Here is a 16576-nt window from a genome sequence, read left to right on the forward strand (position 1 = left end):
CAGCAGCATAGGAGCTTATTAGAGATACAGAATCTCAGGTCACACTGTAGACCGGCTTCACCAGAACTGACACTCAAAGAAGACTCCCATGATATTTCTATACATATTGAGCACTGCTTAATGAAAAGAAGACCAATTTACCAGTCAGGAGATTGGTCTTCCGGTTTGTCTTTCAGGCAAACAAGGAAAGACTCTAAATTCTGTGGTTTTGCTTCCTATTATTTGAAGTAGGGATGTTTTCACCTGCTTTCTCTGGAAAGGTAAGATATGATCTGAAACAACAAAAGTAAACCCCATCCTTGACTGTGTATTACAAATAATATGCGCTGAATGCTTTTTAGATGTAAATGCACTTAGGTGTACCTGAAAAAACAAAAATGAACACAGAAAAACACACACACACACACACACACACACACACACACACTCTCTATCTCTATCTCTATCTCTATCTCTATCTCTATCTCTATCTCTATCTCTATCTCTATCTCTATCTCTATCTCTCTTCTAATTGTCAGGAGCTGTGTCATGCCCAAACAAGACAGAAAGAGAAAGCAGCAAACCTCACTCCCTTGGACACTTCCTATAACATTTATCACTTTAAAGATGTGTTTCTCCTATTTTCCTGCCCAAGAGAAAAGTATTTGCAATTCTGCAGAGCTGCCCTTTATCCAACACTGCAAGGGCATAGAGGTAGAAAAAGGGCGTTGAGTCTCACTGGTGCAGGAGACCCTGGGTTGAATCTGTAATCAAGGCATGTAATTGGGACCTATTTGCAAACACCACTGCTGTTTGGGAAAGGGTGTTATTGCAGAGGACATTTTTGAAAACAAGTCCCAGAGGACAGACTTTTATCATCTTAGAAGTTGGGATGCTATTTTGCTTCTCATCTTTCCTTATTCAATTCACTTTCATTCTTCATTCTTTCAGGGGTTTACATTATATCTTTTCCTCTGTGGTCAAAATAGCTGCATTCCTAATTTAAAGATGTTTCATCATTAAAAATTATATTAAACTGTCGACCATCCTCAGGGAAGACTTAATTTCCACTTTCTGCTGCAGTCAGCATGGTTGAGATTCAGTCTTTCCATAAACTTGGAATCTATTTAAAGCTATTTCCATAAACCTGGAGTTATCTGATACCTTTTCATAGTGTTGCTAACCAACTAACTACCTATTTTTAAGAGCCAATAAAATTGACCTGATTTTGGCTAAGAGGGAGAAACACATTTTAAATTCTGCAGAACTAAGAAATTATAGAAACAGAGTTTATAGAGAGAAAGCAATAAAATTGCAAAGTGCAAACATTTGGGAGAGTTAGACTATTGCTCTTGGATTTGGGGAAGGAACACGGGGGAGAGGGGTGAGCAGATATTCCGCCGGGACAATCTTCAGAGTTGATTTTAAGCCAAACCCACTGTGACTCACATCAGCACTTTTTTTTCTGAAGGAAAATATTATTACTAATGTTACCTTGTTGTTTGTTAAAGTAGCACGTACTCAGTATATGCAAATTGGTGTGCTCTTCATATTATGGGGTTTTGCACCAGTTTGCTTCTATTTTGCTAAGCACATTTGGGCAAAACTGAAAGAAAATGGGTAAAAAATTCACAATATTACCTCCCAACAATTCTTTCACTTTATCCTGTGAGCAGTTTTTATCTTTTTGTCATTTGAGCTATTCTCTATATTTGTGCATATTTTGCATAGTTGTATTCATAATACAAGTACGATTGTTATTTCTTCCTTGTCTAAAATTCTTCATGAATATTTTTAGTCTTTCCGTATAATTTGCTATGACATTCATAGGGAACTAATGTACTTATTAAGAGTTCTGCACCTTATCTTAGTGCAATAAGCAGCCATTGACACACTTAAATTTAGAGATAGCATGGTCATATAGAAAAGATCACCCTTCATGGAAAGCCAGGATGGGAAGACAACAGTACTGGAGGCAGGAGGCAGAGATATTTCATTCATTCATCCATTTAATCATTCATTCATTCTCCAAATAGTTATCACATGCCAATTAACTATGCACATGGCACTGTGCAATGTTCTAAGCATAGAGTGGAGAACAGAATGGATACTGCGTTCATGAAACTGAGAATTTAGTGAAGAGATTGCCAAGAAAGAAAAAAAATAATAATCACAAATTGTGTGAATGGCAGAAAGGAAAAGAAATGATGAAGGATGGGAGTGGGATAGACATGGCAGCAGGTGATTTGATTTACCTATGGTGTTAGAGTTGTCCCTGTGAAGTCCTCCCTAAAATCCAGGAAATAATGAATAGCATCCCTGGCAAAGGGAACAGTGTGTGCAAAGGAGGTCTGGAAGCTGGGAAGAGACTAGAAAGAACAGAGAGGCCAGGACACTGCAGGGAAGAAAAGGACCACAGAAAATGAAATTGAGGACCAGGGAAGGCCATATGGTTCTGCAGCTCCTGGACCACAGTTAGCAGTGTAGGGAGACTTTTAAGCAGGAGAAACACTTAGTGCAATTTCTGTTTTATAAAGATCCCTCTGGGTGGAGTGCAGTGGCTCACACCTGTAATCTCAGCACTTTGGGAGGCCAAGGCAGGTGGATCACCTGAGGTCAGGAGTTTAAGACCAGCCTAACCAATACAGTAAAACCCCATCTCTACTAAACATACAAAAATTAGCTGGGCGGCATGGTGGTACATGCCAGTAATCCCAGCTACTGAGGTGGCTGAGGCAGGAGAATTGCTTGAACCCTGGAGGCAGAGGTTGCAGTGACCCAAGATTGTGCCTCTGCACCACAGCCTGGGTGACAGAATGAAACTCTGACTCACAAAAAAAAAAAAAAAAAAAAAAGAATCCCTCTGTCTTCTGGGTACAAAATAAGGAAGAGTCAAAATGGGGTGATAAGGGAAGATGCCACTGCACTCTTCCAAACAAGATCTGATGGGGCTTAAACTAAGGTGATGGAAGTAGAAATGGAGAATTGGTCAGATTCAAGATGTATTTTGGAAACAGAATTAATGTGCCTTAAGAATATGAGCCATAGGCTAGGTGAAAGAGGGTAATGGTTAATGAGTTTTCTCAAAAGGCTTTTTGGTTACACCAAAACCACTCCATTTTAAGTATAGATATTTTACAGTAATGCTGTCTTTTTTTCTATTGAAATATATAAATTATGCATGCTAATGGACTTATTATACATTCTATGATTATTAAAGAGAATGCATCTTTAAGCCTAAATGTATTGAGGATTTGATGTTTTTCTTCATCACTTTGCCTGAGTTCCTTTCTTATCAGATTTAGAAACTTTAGGCTGGATGCAGTGGTTCACGCTTAATCCCAGCACATTGGGAAGCAGGAGGTGGGTGGATCACCTGAGGTCAGGAGTTCGAGACCAGCCTGGTCAACACGGTGAAACCCCCATCTCCACTAAAAATACAAAAATTTTAGTCAGTAGTGGTTGTGCACACCTGCAGTCCCAACTGTTTGGAAGATTGAGGCAGGAGAAACACTTGAACCCAGAGGAGGCGGTTGCAGTAAGCCAATATCGCATTACTGCACTACAACCTGGGTGACAGAGTGAGACTATGTCTCATAAAAAAACCAAAAACCAAAAAAAAAAAAACCGTTGTTATAAATTTTGTCAGTTGTATTTGGTGTCAGTGTTTTCTTCTTTTGTAATTTTAAGTGTTTATCTTAATTTTCCATATATAAGTGTTTAAAATCTGTGCATCATTAAATTCACCTCTTTCTGATTTTCTCTAATCATTTAAAGCTTAGTTGTTGTCATACTTCATACAATCTAATTATATTTTATAATTTTGTGTGTGTGTTCACGCTTCATTAATCCATTTATTGTTTGCTTTGGGATATAGTATAAGGTGTGGGTATTAATTAATTTTTACTTCTAAATTATGAACAAGTGTTTATAACATCATTTGTTAAATGACCATTCTTGTCCTGATCACTATGAAAATCCTAATTCATCACACATGGAATTTTATATATGTCATCAGATATTTTCCTTGGATTTCTAACGTTCTCCTTTGATCTACATTCTGGTGTGTATGTTGAAGGGAAAAGCATATCTACTATTTATTACTCTCTACAAATAATTTCTGCTGGAGGTTTATCAAAATAATATTTGCTAGACGTACTTGTTGATTCTTCTAAAAACACGTTTGTTATATTTTTAGTAATTATTTAAATGCATATTTAAAAATAAATTATATATATTTATTTTGTAACTTTTATATTTAAGATTGCAAATGTTAAACTATATGGGGTATCAATCTGGTTTTCTTCCATGGAATTGTCAGTACTCAGCATAGAATAGTATGCCTATTAGTGGCTCAACAATATTTTATGTATAAGTAAATGAATGAATACATTTTAATCAACTACATTGACAATAACATTTCAATATTAACCTGAGCCATCTTTATATTGTTCAGTTTGCCCCTGCAGAAACAAAGACTGTTTCCCTTTTATGCAAGGCTTCTTTTATATATTTTATTTGCAACTATAGGGCAAAAATACTTTGTGTTTTTTTTAGTATAATATTATTTTTTCTACATGATTGAAAATGAAATTTGACCTTTTGTTTTTATCATCTAACATATTACTGCTCTTTACAGAAAAGCAGTTGATTTTACTTATTTTGGTAGTCAGTCACTACAATAAACACTTACTGATTCTAGTGACATACTAATAAAACCTAATATACCTTTGATTTTAAGCTACATCATTAATTTAATGACAACTGAAAATATAACCACATTAAATAGATACATGGTAAAAAGTCTCATTTCAGTTTCGTATCTTCTTAAATGAGTCCTAATACTGATGCCGTTCCATAGTTTGTATACCATTGTTTGGACTGTGCCCAGATAATTTGCAAGACATGACATTTTCTTTTTCACTGTACTTTTTGTCATATAATATAAGTCAAAATTTCAAAAATTGTGTTAATGAATACATTTTCCATTAGGAATAAAAAAATCTAATTTTTTGCTCAGCAGATATTTACTGAGTTTCCATCATGGAGATATAGTTGACAAAATGTACTGAAGGCTGCTGGACACTGAGCACACAGAAGAGGTACATATGAAGACCCAGCACTGAGAGCAGAGCCGCCCATACTGTTACTTCTTTGTGAATTTAACAGAGAGGTAATTTCAGTGTCAAATTCAATAATTAATCTTTAAATTAATTAATAATTAAAGAGTTTTTTTTTTTTAACTCTGGCTGCATATGAGAATCAAACCTAGGCTTCTCTCAGCAACTCAGACCTCTTTATTCTGAGAAGGGCCTACATAGAGGCACACTAGCCAGCTCTCTGTCTGAAAATGTAGTCAGAGCTGAGCTCTTTGTACATGGTGGATATATGTAAGAAATACCTGCAACCCAGGGATGGTCAGGGCCTTCAGCAGGCTCAAGTGCGCGTTAAATCCATAAAATCATTACAGGATTGCTAGTGCACATCTAGTCTCACAGTTAAATTTAATATTTTATTTGTGAAATTAACAGACAAATTTGTCTCACCTGTTAGATTCTAAGCATCATGCAGGTAAAGATGATGTCAATGTTTACTCCGTTACTACCCCAGGGGCTACAATTTCCCAACCATAACTATGCTTTTTTTTCTTTATTTTTTATTTTTGTTTGTTTTGTAGTATCTCATATAGCCCTAGCTCTAAAGAACACATTTCTGGAAAGGGCTGCTATAAAATAAGTACTTTCTAAGATTATCCTCCCATGTGTATTTCCCAGGGTTTTCTTGTTGAATGGAGGTGCTCAGTTTCTCAAAGGAGCGAGCAAACAATAAGAAGGGCAACTACATTCCTATTTGGAATTGAGCTTTCTCTAAGAGCTGATTAATATGTGATTGCCAGCAGACAATGTTCAGTTCTTAAAAGTATTGACCACATTTTCACTTCATGAACAACAATGAAAAGCATCTGTTATATGCCAGGCACAGTTCTAGATACTACACAAGGTATGAAATATAAATCAATACACATTTCCCGACTGCTGACCATGTCTAAGAAGGGGTGCTAGTTTCTGGCGAAGCATTGGTAAGTAAGCAATACACAGTTGGTCCCTATCTTCTGCAGCTTGCAAGCCTATGAGGAGTTTACATGCATATCAAAAAGACAACATCCAACAATTGACACCATTGACCGTTCCCTCTCCATTCAATCTCTTCCCTGCCTTTCATTATCTTCTTTTACATTTCTGACCATTATGATACACTTTTTAGAGATACTCCTCCTTAAAATGGTATTCCCAGGGCCTATTTTCTTGCTTTGCTTCACTTTCTCTCCTTACACCATCATTATTTTCTCTCACTAGATAATTGTATCAATTACTCCAACTAGCACATGTATGCTAATGATGCTAAAATCCTTTTTTATTATATGCTTAATGAATCTTTATAGTTCACAAACTCATGTCAAGCATTGATTGAGTTTTCCTGTTGCCTACCAATAGGGCTGAAACATAGCAGATTTTTAATGTTTAGTAAGAAGTTAGTTTATTAAATAGTTAAATGCTTATTTCCTGAAATATACCCTTCCTTCCTTTCTTTCCTTCTTTCTCTCTTTCTTTCCCTTTTCTCTTTCTTTCTTTCTCTCTTTCTCTTTCTTTCTTTCTTTCCTTCTTTCCTTCTTGTTAGAGTCTTGCTCTGTCACCCAGGATGGAATGCAATGGTGCAATCTCAGCTCACTATAACTGCCACCTCCCAGGTTCAAGGGATTCTCCTGCCTCAGCCTCCTGAGTAGCTTGGATTATAGATGTGCACCACCACGCCTGGATAGTTTTATTTATTTATTTATTTATAGTAGAGACAGGGTTTCACCATTTGGCCAGGGTGATCTCAAGCTCCTTATCTCCAGTGATCTGCTCACCTTCCCCTCACAAAGTGTTGGGATTACAGGCATGAGCCACCATGCCTGGACTACTGAAATATTCTTAATGTCAGAGTTATGTTCTAGATTTATGAAGAGTGGGTTTGCTATTCTTCAAAATGGCAGGAGACAGGGTTGTCAACACAAAATTGAAATAGATTATTATGACTTTAAAGCATAGGTTGCCCAGATCCATTGATGTTGTTGCAAATGACAGAATTTTCTTTTTTTCTTTTTTTTGCCCCTCTTCCAAAGATAAGAGCTTACAGTGGTAGTTTCTATATTCATTAATAAACTTACTTTTTTATTTACTCTAAGTTCTGGGGTACATGTGTAGATCTTTCAGGATTGTTACATAGGTATACTTTTCATTTTTTTTAAGGCTGGGTAGTATTCCATTATGTATATATGCCACATTTTCTTTATCCTGTCATCCACTTTTGTATACTTAGCTTTAATTCATATCTTGGCTATTGTGGATAATGCTGCAATCAGCATAGGAGTTCAGATATCCCTTTGACCTACTGACTTCAGTTCCTTTTGATATGTGCCAAGAAGTGAAATTTCTGTATCATGTGGTAGTGATATTTTTAGCATTTGGTTTTCTTTTTTACTTCTATTTTTAGAGATAATATCTTGCTCTGTTGCCCAGGCTAGAGTGCAGTGGCTCTATCCTGGTTCCATCTATTTTTGTGAGTCCTTAACATTTAACTCTTTGGACCTGGAGACTTGGAGGATATATATATTGAAGAAAGTGGATGATCCACAGAAATGTTTCTGGTATTTGTGTTTTGTTTTCCAAACAGATTGGGAAGATTCACATTCAATATACTAAGAAACATTTTATCCTCATTCAGGACGAAGGTTTCCTGACATTCACTGTATACTAGTGCTTTCAAGAGAAACTGATCTTCAGTTCTTCATCATTGGTTGACAGTGACAGTGGGATGCCCTGAGGAGGAGAGGGGTGGAGCTGTGAGCTCCACATGGGAGCCTCCAGGGAGTGAGTCCTGGCATCAGAAGCTTGGGTTGCCCATGGTCTACACTGGCTCCGATATTTGTAATTATCTGCCGAACACCCAGCTTACAGCACTCTCTTCCCATCTTCCACTTGCAACAATGTCTATACCGCATATCTGGACAAGCAACACCAATTACCTTTAACATTTTAACCCTTCTCAGACACACCTAGCAATGCAGCCACTACAGCCTGAACCACCATCCCTTGCCCTCTCTCCACTTGAAACTCCTTGGTCCCAAACTCTTCACTCAACCCAATAGCAGGAGAACAACCACGAGATTATGAGCATGCCATTGACTACAGAGCAAGACATCCTGAATCCAAACCCCAACTTGGCCACTGTTAGCTGTTACTTAACTTCTCCATGACTGGGTTTCCGTGTGCCTCAAACAGAGGAACAATATCTAATTCAAGATAACTATTTGAAAAGTAAAATCACGCTCAGTGAAAATTTTTATATTTTCTATCTTCATTAATGTTGGTTAAAAAAAAGACAGGGAAAATCTTGGCATTTATTCTGTTGGTGACTTTCAGAATTATGGGAGCCTCATTATATGAGGCCGCTAGGAGGTACATTTATTTTTAATCTATTCAAGAAGAAATTGAGGCTCAGGCAAGTTAAGAATTTTGCCAGAGATGCATACTTTTAGTAAAAACCACAAGTCAGGATTAAAACCCAGGTTTCTCTGAATTCAAAGCTGTGTTAGTTATTTTCTTCACTCTTATCAAGCTATATGTATGACTTTCTCACAGCATTCTTTCTATGACTCTGAAGTTGTTTATGCAGCAAGACCTGAGTTCTGGAGGGCAGGGATCCCTGATCACCTTCCTCGGCTCGGCCTTGTCCAGTGTCTGAGATGGAAAGGGTAGAGGTACCATATATATCACTCAATAAGTGAGGCAATAAATTATCTTTCTCACACACTCCACAATGTACTGCAGTGCTTTCTGTTTTCAGGAGTTTCCCCGGACTGGTTCCCAAGCCTTCTAATCGAGAGCACTGTTTTCCCAGTGAGAAACTGGAAGTCAGCTAAACAAAAGTAAAGCTCTAATCAAACATGGTGGCTTTTGCTCTGGCTTCATTGTGACCTGCCCTTTCCAAAGGGAAGATCAGCGGTGGGGATTGCCCTCACTTGAAGCAGGTGCTCCTACCAGGCAAAACTTTGTTGGACCTCTGCTTTGCCATTTACAGGCTGTATGCCCCTGGGTGAGTCACTGGCCTGTGATGAGCCACACTTTTCTCATCTGTAAAATGTGACATTAATCCTTATTTTAGCTTAGTTGTGAACACGAGAGATTTCAGCACACACAGGCACTGCATGATATCTGTGCCTTCAATGATGCTTTCGCTACCACGGTAACACCAACCCTATAAATTGGTTTAAGCTGGGTGAGTTCTCACAACCGAATGAGTGCCCCAAGATTAGCAATATTCCTCTGTACAGGCCTCCAACACAGGCCCCACCAATAATCCCTGGGACCACCTCCCACTCCCCAGAGTGCATGCCACTGATCCATGCATTCCACAATACCAAGTCCCTTTCATGCTTCATCCTTTTGTGAGTCACAACCTAAAAAGACAGACTAGGGGCTACATAAGACATTCATGTTTTTCCTAAAGGAAAATGTGCCTTGTTGATAAGATTGAACTAGCATTTGCTCACCATTTAAGATATACCTAGCTTTCTATTAATCTTTTTCATTGATGTGAACTCATTTAATGCTCATAATGACCACAACAGTTGGGATTATTACCTCCATTTTATAAATTAGACCCTCAAGGTTCAGGGAAGTTTTAAATTTGTGCATTTATTTTGTACATATTTACTGAAGACCTTCCATACAACCAGGAGTCATATAACTTGAAGGGACTACAAAGATCAATTGGTAAGGAAGCAGGTTACTTGAGTTCACAACCTAGTCCTGTAACCCTGAGCAACGTGCCTAAGGTCACTGTGCCTCTGTTTTCTCATCTCTACAATGGAGGTTGAGTTTTTATGAGACTTGAATATATGAGATGCAAAATGAAAAACATATAGCAAGGGTCTGGCATACAGAAATGTTCATGTGTTCACTATTGTTAAGAGGACATGGTAAGAAACAGTACAGGAATTCAAAGACTGAACACAAGTAAACAAATAGTTGGTTTATGTTTCACAGTGGAGCAATTAACAAGAGTCAGTGCATATGTAAAGGTGGAGATAATCAACTCTGCTAGAGAAAAGAAAGGCTCCAAATGAATGTGATCCTAGGATAGCAGGTGGGCAGATTTACTAGATTCCTAGGCAATACTAAAGGACACGTGCTGCCTTCAAGAGGGGCACGACTTTCCACACAGCTCTGCTGTTAAGGAGTGCTCAGCGTATGTCCCTAATAACTCTCTGCAGAATTGCATAAAAACACAGTCTGGGTCCAAAATTGTCTCCAGCAAGGATGTAGAAATGCATTCAATAAATGCATAATGATTTCATAAAAGCTCAAGAAATCCCTTCCTAGAGAAAAAAAATTGAAAAGTGCATGCATATGAGTACATCTCACAGGTAATGAGAGAGCAACCTCAGGCCCACAGGTCCAGAAAAACCTAGCTGGTCTGAAAATCTCACCCAAAATTATATAAAGAGAGGGAAGGCAAATCCAATCATCAGAAATATCATCTCAAAATTCTTAATTCATTCCTCAGTTGTTTTCTTCTCAAATAATGTTCTTTTGGAGGGTATTTCGAGGGATAGCTTCTCCTGAGAAAATATCACTGACTGACATTTAGAAATAATACAATTTCCAGTTACAAACCGTCCTTTGCACTGTGTCCATTTTAACAAGAAAGAGAGAGAGAGGTGATAGGAAAGAGAGTGATAAGCGGTGTTCACTTCCAAGGGGGAGAGGACACAGGAGAGTTTACTTTTGAAAAACAAAATGGGCTTACTCATTGTAGGAGGCTATGCATAGATTGCTATAAATACCTTTGTACCTTTAGCTATAAAGAAATGTCTGAGACTGTGTGATTTATAAAGCGAAGAGTTTTAATTGGCTCATGGTTCTGCAGGCTTTACAGGAAGCGTGGTGCTGGCATCTATCTATTCAGCTTCTAGGGAGGCCTTGGAAAGCTTACCATTAAGGTGGAAGGCAAAGGGGGAGCAGCACATGACATGGCAAAGCAGGAGCAAGAGAGAGAGAGGTGCCACACACCTTTAAACAACCGGATCTTGTGAGAACTCACTATCTTGAGGACAGCACCAAGGGGACAGTGCTAGGTCATTCCTGAGAAATCCATCCCCATGAGCCAGTCACCTCCCACCAGGCCTCACCAACAATACTAGAGATTATAATTCAACATGAGATTTGGGTGTGGACACACATAAAACCTATACTCAATTACTACTGATAGGAAGAGATGCTCACAACATGACAACACTGTGCTGAGTACCTTAGGGAGTTTTTTCACTAACACGTCACCCCAGGTGAGATGGGTATAATTTTCTCTATTTTTCAAATGTGGAAACTGGGCCACAAAGTAACTTACCCAAGATCACTTAGAAAGTCAGAATTCAGATCCAGGCCTCTAGATTCTGTAAACCACATTTAAAATCATGATAGTGTTTCTAATTTACTCATTCCCTTGAAAGGTATCAGGGTTAAGAACAGACAAGCACATACCTTAAAAAGCCAGCACAGAAAGTATAAGACCCACAGGCTCCTCCTGTGACATAAATCTTGATGCTATTTAGTATTTGCTGGTGTCTAGATTCCAATTTTTCTTCCTCTCACTTAAAGGAAGAGGTTGAGTAGGGGGATGGAGGGTAACGTTTAATTTGGTTTGGATGGAAGTTTTCTCTTGTCAGTGTTGAACAGACGACTACCCCTGTCCTGGCACGCAAAGTGTGATTCTGTTATTGTCAGATGTCTTATGTGTGATTACATTATTGTTCTCTGTCAAATCATTTTCAGAGAGAAAGAAGGGCATGGAACTTAAAGTCTGAGAACTTAACACAGAATAGATTACATAAAAGGAATAATAACATTTACCCGCCGGGCCTGTTGTAGGAATAGGACACACACAGGCTTGTGTTTGCAAAGACTCTGGGAGGGCCCCTGGCACATAGTAGGTACTTCATGAATTCTCCTCTCCTTCTGTGTTAAAGCAGTTTAAGGACTATCAGAGGCATTATTAAAGAATAAAAATGAAATAGTCTGTGCTGTTGAGCACTGTATTTAATTTAAAAAAATCTTTTTAGAAATGAATGGAAAACATTTTTGCATTTGCAGTAGAGCAGAAAACAAGGCGATTATGGATATCAAAAATTGACTGTAATCACAAGTCACATATGAAGAGTTACAGCATTGGCTCCTGAAAGGAAGGGAGAGGATGAAGTTTGGATTGGAGTTCAAATAGATTTGCGGAAATGAGAGAGAACATAACAACTGTTCTGGGCTTACTTTAGTAGGATAACTTAATATGGAAAAGTGGAAAGAACATAGAATGGACCTAAATTTTCCTGAAGCAGACTCTTGAAACAGTTAATGAATCATTTCAGAAAATACTTTATCATCAATGTCATCATCATTGTTGTCGACATCAGTATAAACCATCTATTGATTTTTTCCCAAATACACATGACTATTTAAATAACAATTAGCAAGTGATTACTATGTGTTAGACACTACTAACATGGTATTCTGTTTAAGCTTCTTAGGAATCATCTACAGTAGATATTATTCACATGTTATGGTTCAACAAGATGAATCTCAGACTTGTGTGCTCCTCTTCAAGTATTGATAATTTGAAGAGGGAAGTATAGAGTTTACTTGATATACATTGAAAAGCTGATATATTCTGGTTATTTTGCATACATTGACCAATTGTATCATCAAAACAACACATAACTTACATGTTATCACATCCTTTTTACATATTTGGAAGTGGAGTTTCACAGAGTTAGAGAAATTTGCCCCAAATCACATGGTTATAAATGGCAGAGGCAAAAATGGGATCCTGGTTTGTCTGATTCTGCCAAGACATGACCCAGAAAACCTGGTACATCTCTAATGATCGTAATATATATTCTTAGTTTAAGACTCTCAGAGCAAAATCAATGATGAAAGTCATGCCTAACGGCTCAGACCTTTTTCTTTCAACAAAGTCTGATTCTATTCATTTATGGTCATTTGTTGTACATAATCATCATCAACCTGCCAGGTAAACAGCTAATTATTTTGGTTGTGCTATAAGCAAATAAACTTGCCCATCTGTAATATGACAAATGGGACCTGGTCAACAGAGAAACAATTGTTCCAAGCTTGCAAACTCCCAGGAGTCTAATGAGCAATGGCTTACTGAATGAGCAATTGCAAAACAAAGAAATTACATTAGTGTGGTTTCTTTAAGAATAAAGAGCAATCTACTGGCTTTCATGCCTTTGTAGTAAAGAAATTTAGTAGCTGTGGATTGAGCAGTGGAAAAAGCACAGAGAAAATGCATATACCTTTCACCTGACTGTTTCTGACCTTACAGCACACCTGGGGCACACCCTCACTCACTGCCCTCCAGGACTACATACATGCCAGAACTTTTGCCCTCAACCTGCTTGCCTAGCCAAAGATAACACCCTCAGGACCTAGCCAGAGGCTTTCTATGGGAGCAGATGCTTGTGTTTTTGAATGACTGGAACACTCGGGTTATGTTTGAGCCTGTTAAAATAGGAGATAGGGTGCTTAATTTGTGAAGAGATGAGCTTTGGTCTTAATCAGATCTGAATTTGAATCCAGTGTCTTATTTACTAGCCATGTGTTTTTGGACAAGTGGCTCAACTCTTTTCAGCTAAGGTGTCGAATCTATAAGATGGGGTAAAAATTTTTCATTCCTTCCAAGATTCTTAAAAGTATTAACTAAAATAAAAACAAAAAAACAAACTGGATACTGAGTTAGGCCATTCATGCATTGCTATTGATGGCAGCAATGGGCCACTTGGAGCGGCTACTGCCAAGACACTGGCTGCATCAGGGGAGATGCAGCTGGACTGGACACTCCATGGAGCCAGCGGAAGCCAGAAACAGGAAGGAGGCCCACCCTCCTGGGCACAGCTGCGGATGTCCAGTTGCGGCTGTGGACCCAGAACTTCCTGTGTTCTTGGGGGGGCAGACAGTAGCCCCACCCTCCTGAGTGAAGCTGTAGCTGTGGACCCAGGCATCTCTGTACTCTCAGGGGTCTGTGAAGGCCCCCACTTACCCCTTCAGGCTCAGATGTGTCTGCTCCCGCTGCCTGGTCTCTTCCTGATCCTGCACCTGTTACAATCTCAGAGTCTCCGAGTGAGGTTGGGGTCGATCCCAGGTGTTGTGGCAGCCTGGTGAGGTGTATGCACACTTCCAGAAGAGCTGACACACCAGTCCCCTGCTGCCTCGGTCCCCTCCGGACTTTGGGCACCAACAAGCATGGGATGAAGGCCAAAGGGGTGCTGAGGGCAGCCCGGTGTCTCACAGCATGAGCAGTCCGGGTGTCATGAATAGTGGCAGAAGGGGACAGGCTCCAGGACAGAAGAGGGTGGGTCACCGGTAAAGCCCCACTTTCAAGGTAGGGAAAACTTGAAGCCTGGGGGCTTGGCTGCCAATCCTGCAGACTGGAGTGGGAACTTGTGGGGCTTTTTCCAGGCCCACCCATGGCCTCCCATGGACCAATCAGTACCCACTTCCTCCCCTCTGAGACCCATAAAACCCTGGAATCAGACTTGATGAGTCGATGACTGGATGTGGAGAGCACCTACCCACACCAGTGTCTCCTTTCTGCTTAGAGCTGAACACTAGACAAGACGGTTGTCTAGTGGGAAGAAGCTACCCAATGCAGGTCTCCTCTGAACCCTTCTGTCACTCAAAAAATCTCCTTTTTGCCTTGTTCACCCTCCACTTGTCTGTGTACCTCATTCTTCCTAGACACAGGACAAGAATCTGGGATCTGCCAAATAGTGGGGCTAAAAGAGCTGTAACACATACAGGTCTGAAATATGCCCCTTGCTGGCCACATTGCAGAAGGACAGAAGAAAGAAGGAGATAATAGCTTCAGCCCTTTGGGGACCCCACACCTAGGAGCTCCCTAAGTTAGGGTCGTGATACCCTCTTTGGATCTCTGTGGTTCCTGGCATCTCTGAGCTTCTGAGTGTCACTGCATTCCCTGGTGCCAGCGTGGAAGCTGCTCGCGGTATGCCTGGACCAGCCACAGCCTAACAGGAAGCCAAGCGGGGAGCTGACACCTGTGCCAGCACCTGGAACGGCCTGACCTACTGAAATCAGTGTGCCTGGCTGGACGCTGGTGCAGTGGCTGGACGCCAAGCTCACTCACTCACACACCCCTCACCATTCCGCTCACACTTGGCAAGCATGGGATCTAGGCCAGTAGCATAAGCAGAGTGCAGCCTGCCACACCGAGTGTGTGGAACGAGCCCAGGAGGCCAGAGCAAAACTCAAGCAAAGACACCACTGGCCACAGAGGTTTCCAACCAGAAAAGCCTCACCCTAAGGATCCCGTGACACTATAAAGAAATACCTGAGGCTGTATAATTTGTAAAAAAAGAATTTTAATTGGCTTACAGTTCAGCAGGCTGTACAAGCATGGTGCCTGCATCTGCCTGGTTTCTGAGGAGGCCTCAGGAAGCTTCTACTAGTAGTGGAAAGTGAAGCAGGAGGAGTTACATCATATGGCAAAAGCAGGAGCAAGAGAGAGGGTGAGGGAGGTGCCACACACTTAACCAGATCTTGTGATTACTTGCTCACTATTGCAAGGAATGTTCCAAGCCATGAGGGATCCACCTCCTTGGCCCAAGCACCTCTTACCAGGCCCTACCTTCCATACTGGAGCTTACATTTCAACACTGGGTTTGCAGGGGGACAAAATCCAAGCTATATCAAACACCAAGCTGATGACTGTGTGCGTGCGCACGTACGTTGTGTGTGTGTGCAGGTACGTGTTTGTGTGTGTGCCTGATGTTGACATTTAAGGAAGACAAATCAAGTTGATTGGCAATGAGTAGTATGTCCCAGCAAAGTCACATCCCAATCAAGGCTATGTTTCTACATTTTGTAATTTCCCTGAAATTTTTACAAGATGAGGAACTAGGGAAGCAGGATCAACAACAGAGCAGAGCAAATACAGCTAAACGGCTTTGAACAGATTCAGCTTATGCTCTTGTAAGTAGCTTATTCACTCCAGTTTTAGGAAAACAGGAAGTAATAAGATTAAAGTTCCAAAGCTCAAATGAAAACATAATGTCAAATCTAGTCCAAGTAGGATTTAGGTTCGGGAAAGAGGTTGAAATACTCCATAAAATTAAAACAAAATGAATAAGCTTATAATAAGTCTGAGGTACACAGTCTCCTTATATTTTGTAAATTCTTAGTGGAGCACTACATGGAAAATAATAAACTGAGAGGGTTTATTTTGGAAGCCCTCTGCTGAGCAGGAGATATGGGCCAGGCATTTTCAGGATATGTATACTAGTGTAACACGTGGCATCTACCATTAGGGACTCAGCAAGTAATAGATCAGTAGCTTGCAAACTTTTTGATCACAGTGCACTCAGTAGGGCCAAAAAATCTCTAGACCTGCATATTTATCTCATTCTCATTCGTAAGTATTCAATTACAACAAAGAATTGAAGAGAAATATCCATATGTTGCTCATT

This window comes from Aotus nancymaae, unplaced genomic scaffold (assembly GCF_030222135.1).
Source record: "Aotus nancymaae isolate 86718 unplaced genomic scaffold, 86718_ANA_hifiasm-v0.15.2.pri h1tg000030l, whole genome shotgun sequence".
NCBI classification, from domain to species: domain Eukaryota; kingdom Metazoa; phylum Chordata; class Mammalia; order Primates; family Aotidae; genus Aotus; species Aotus nancymaae.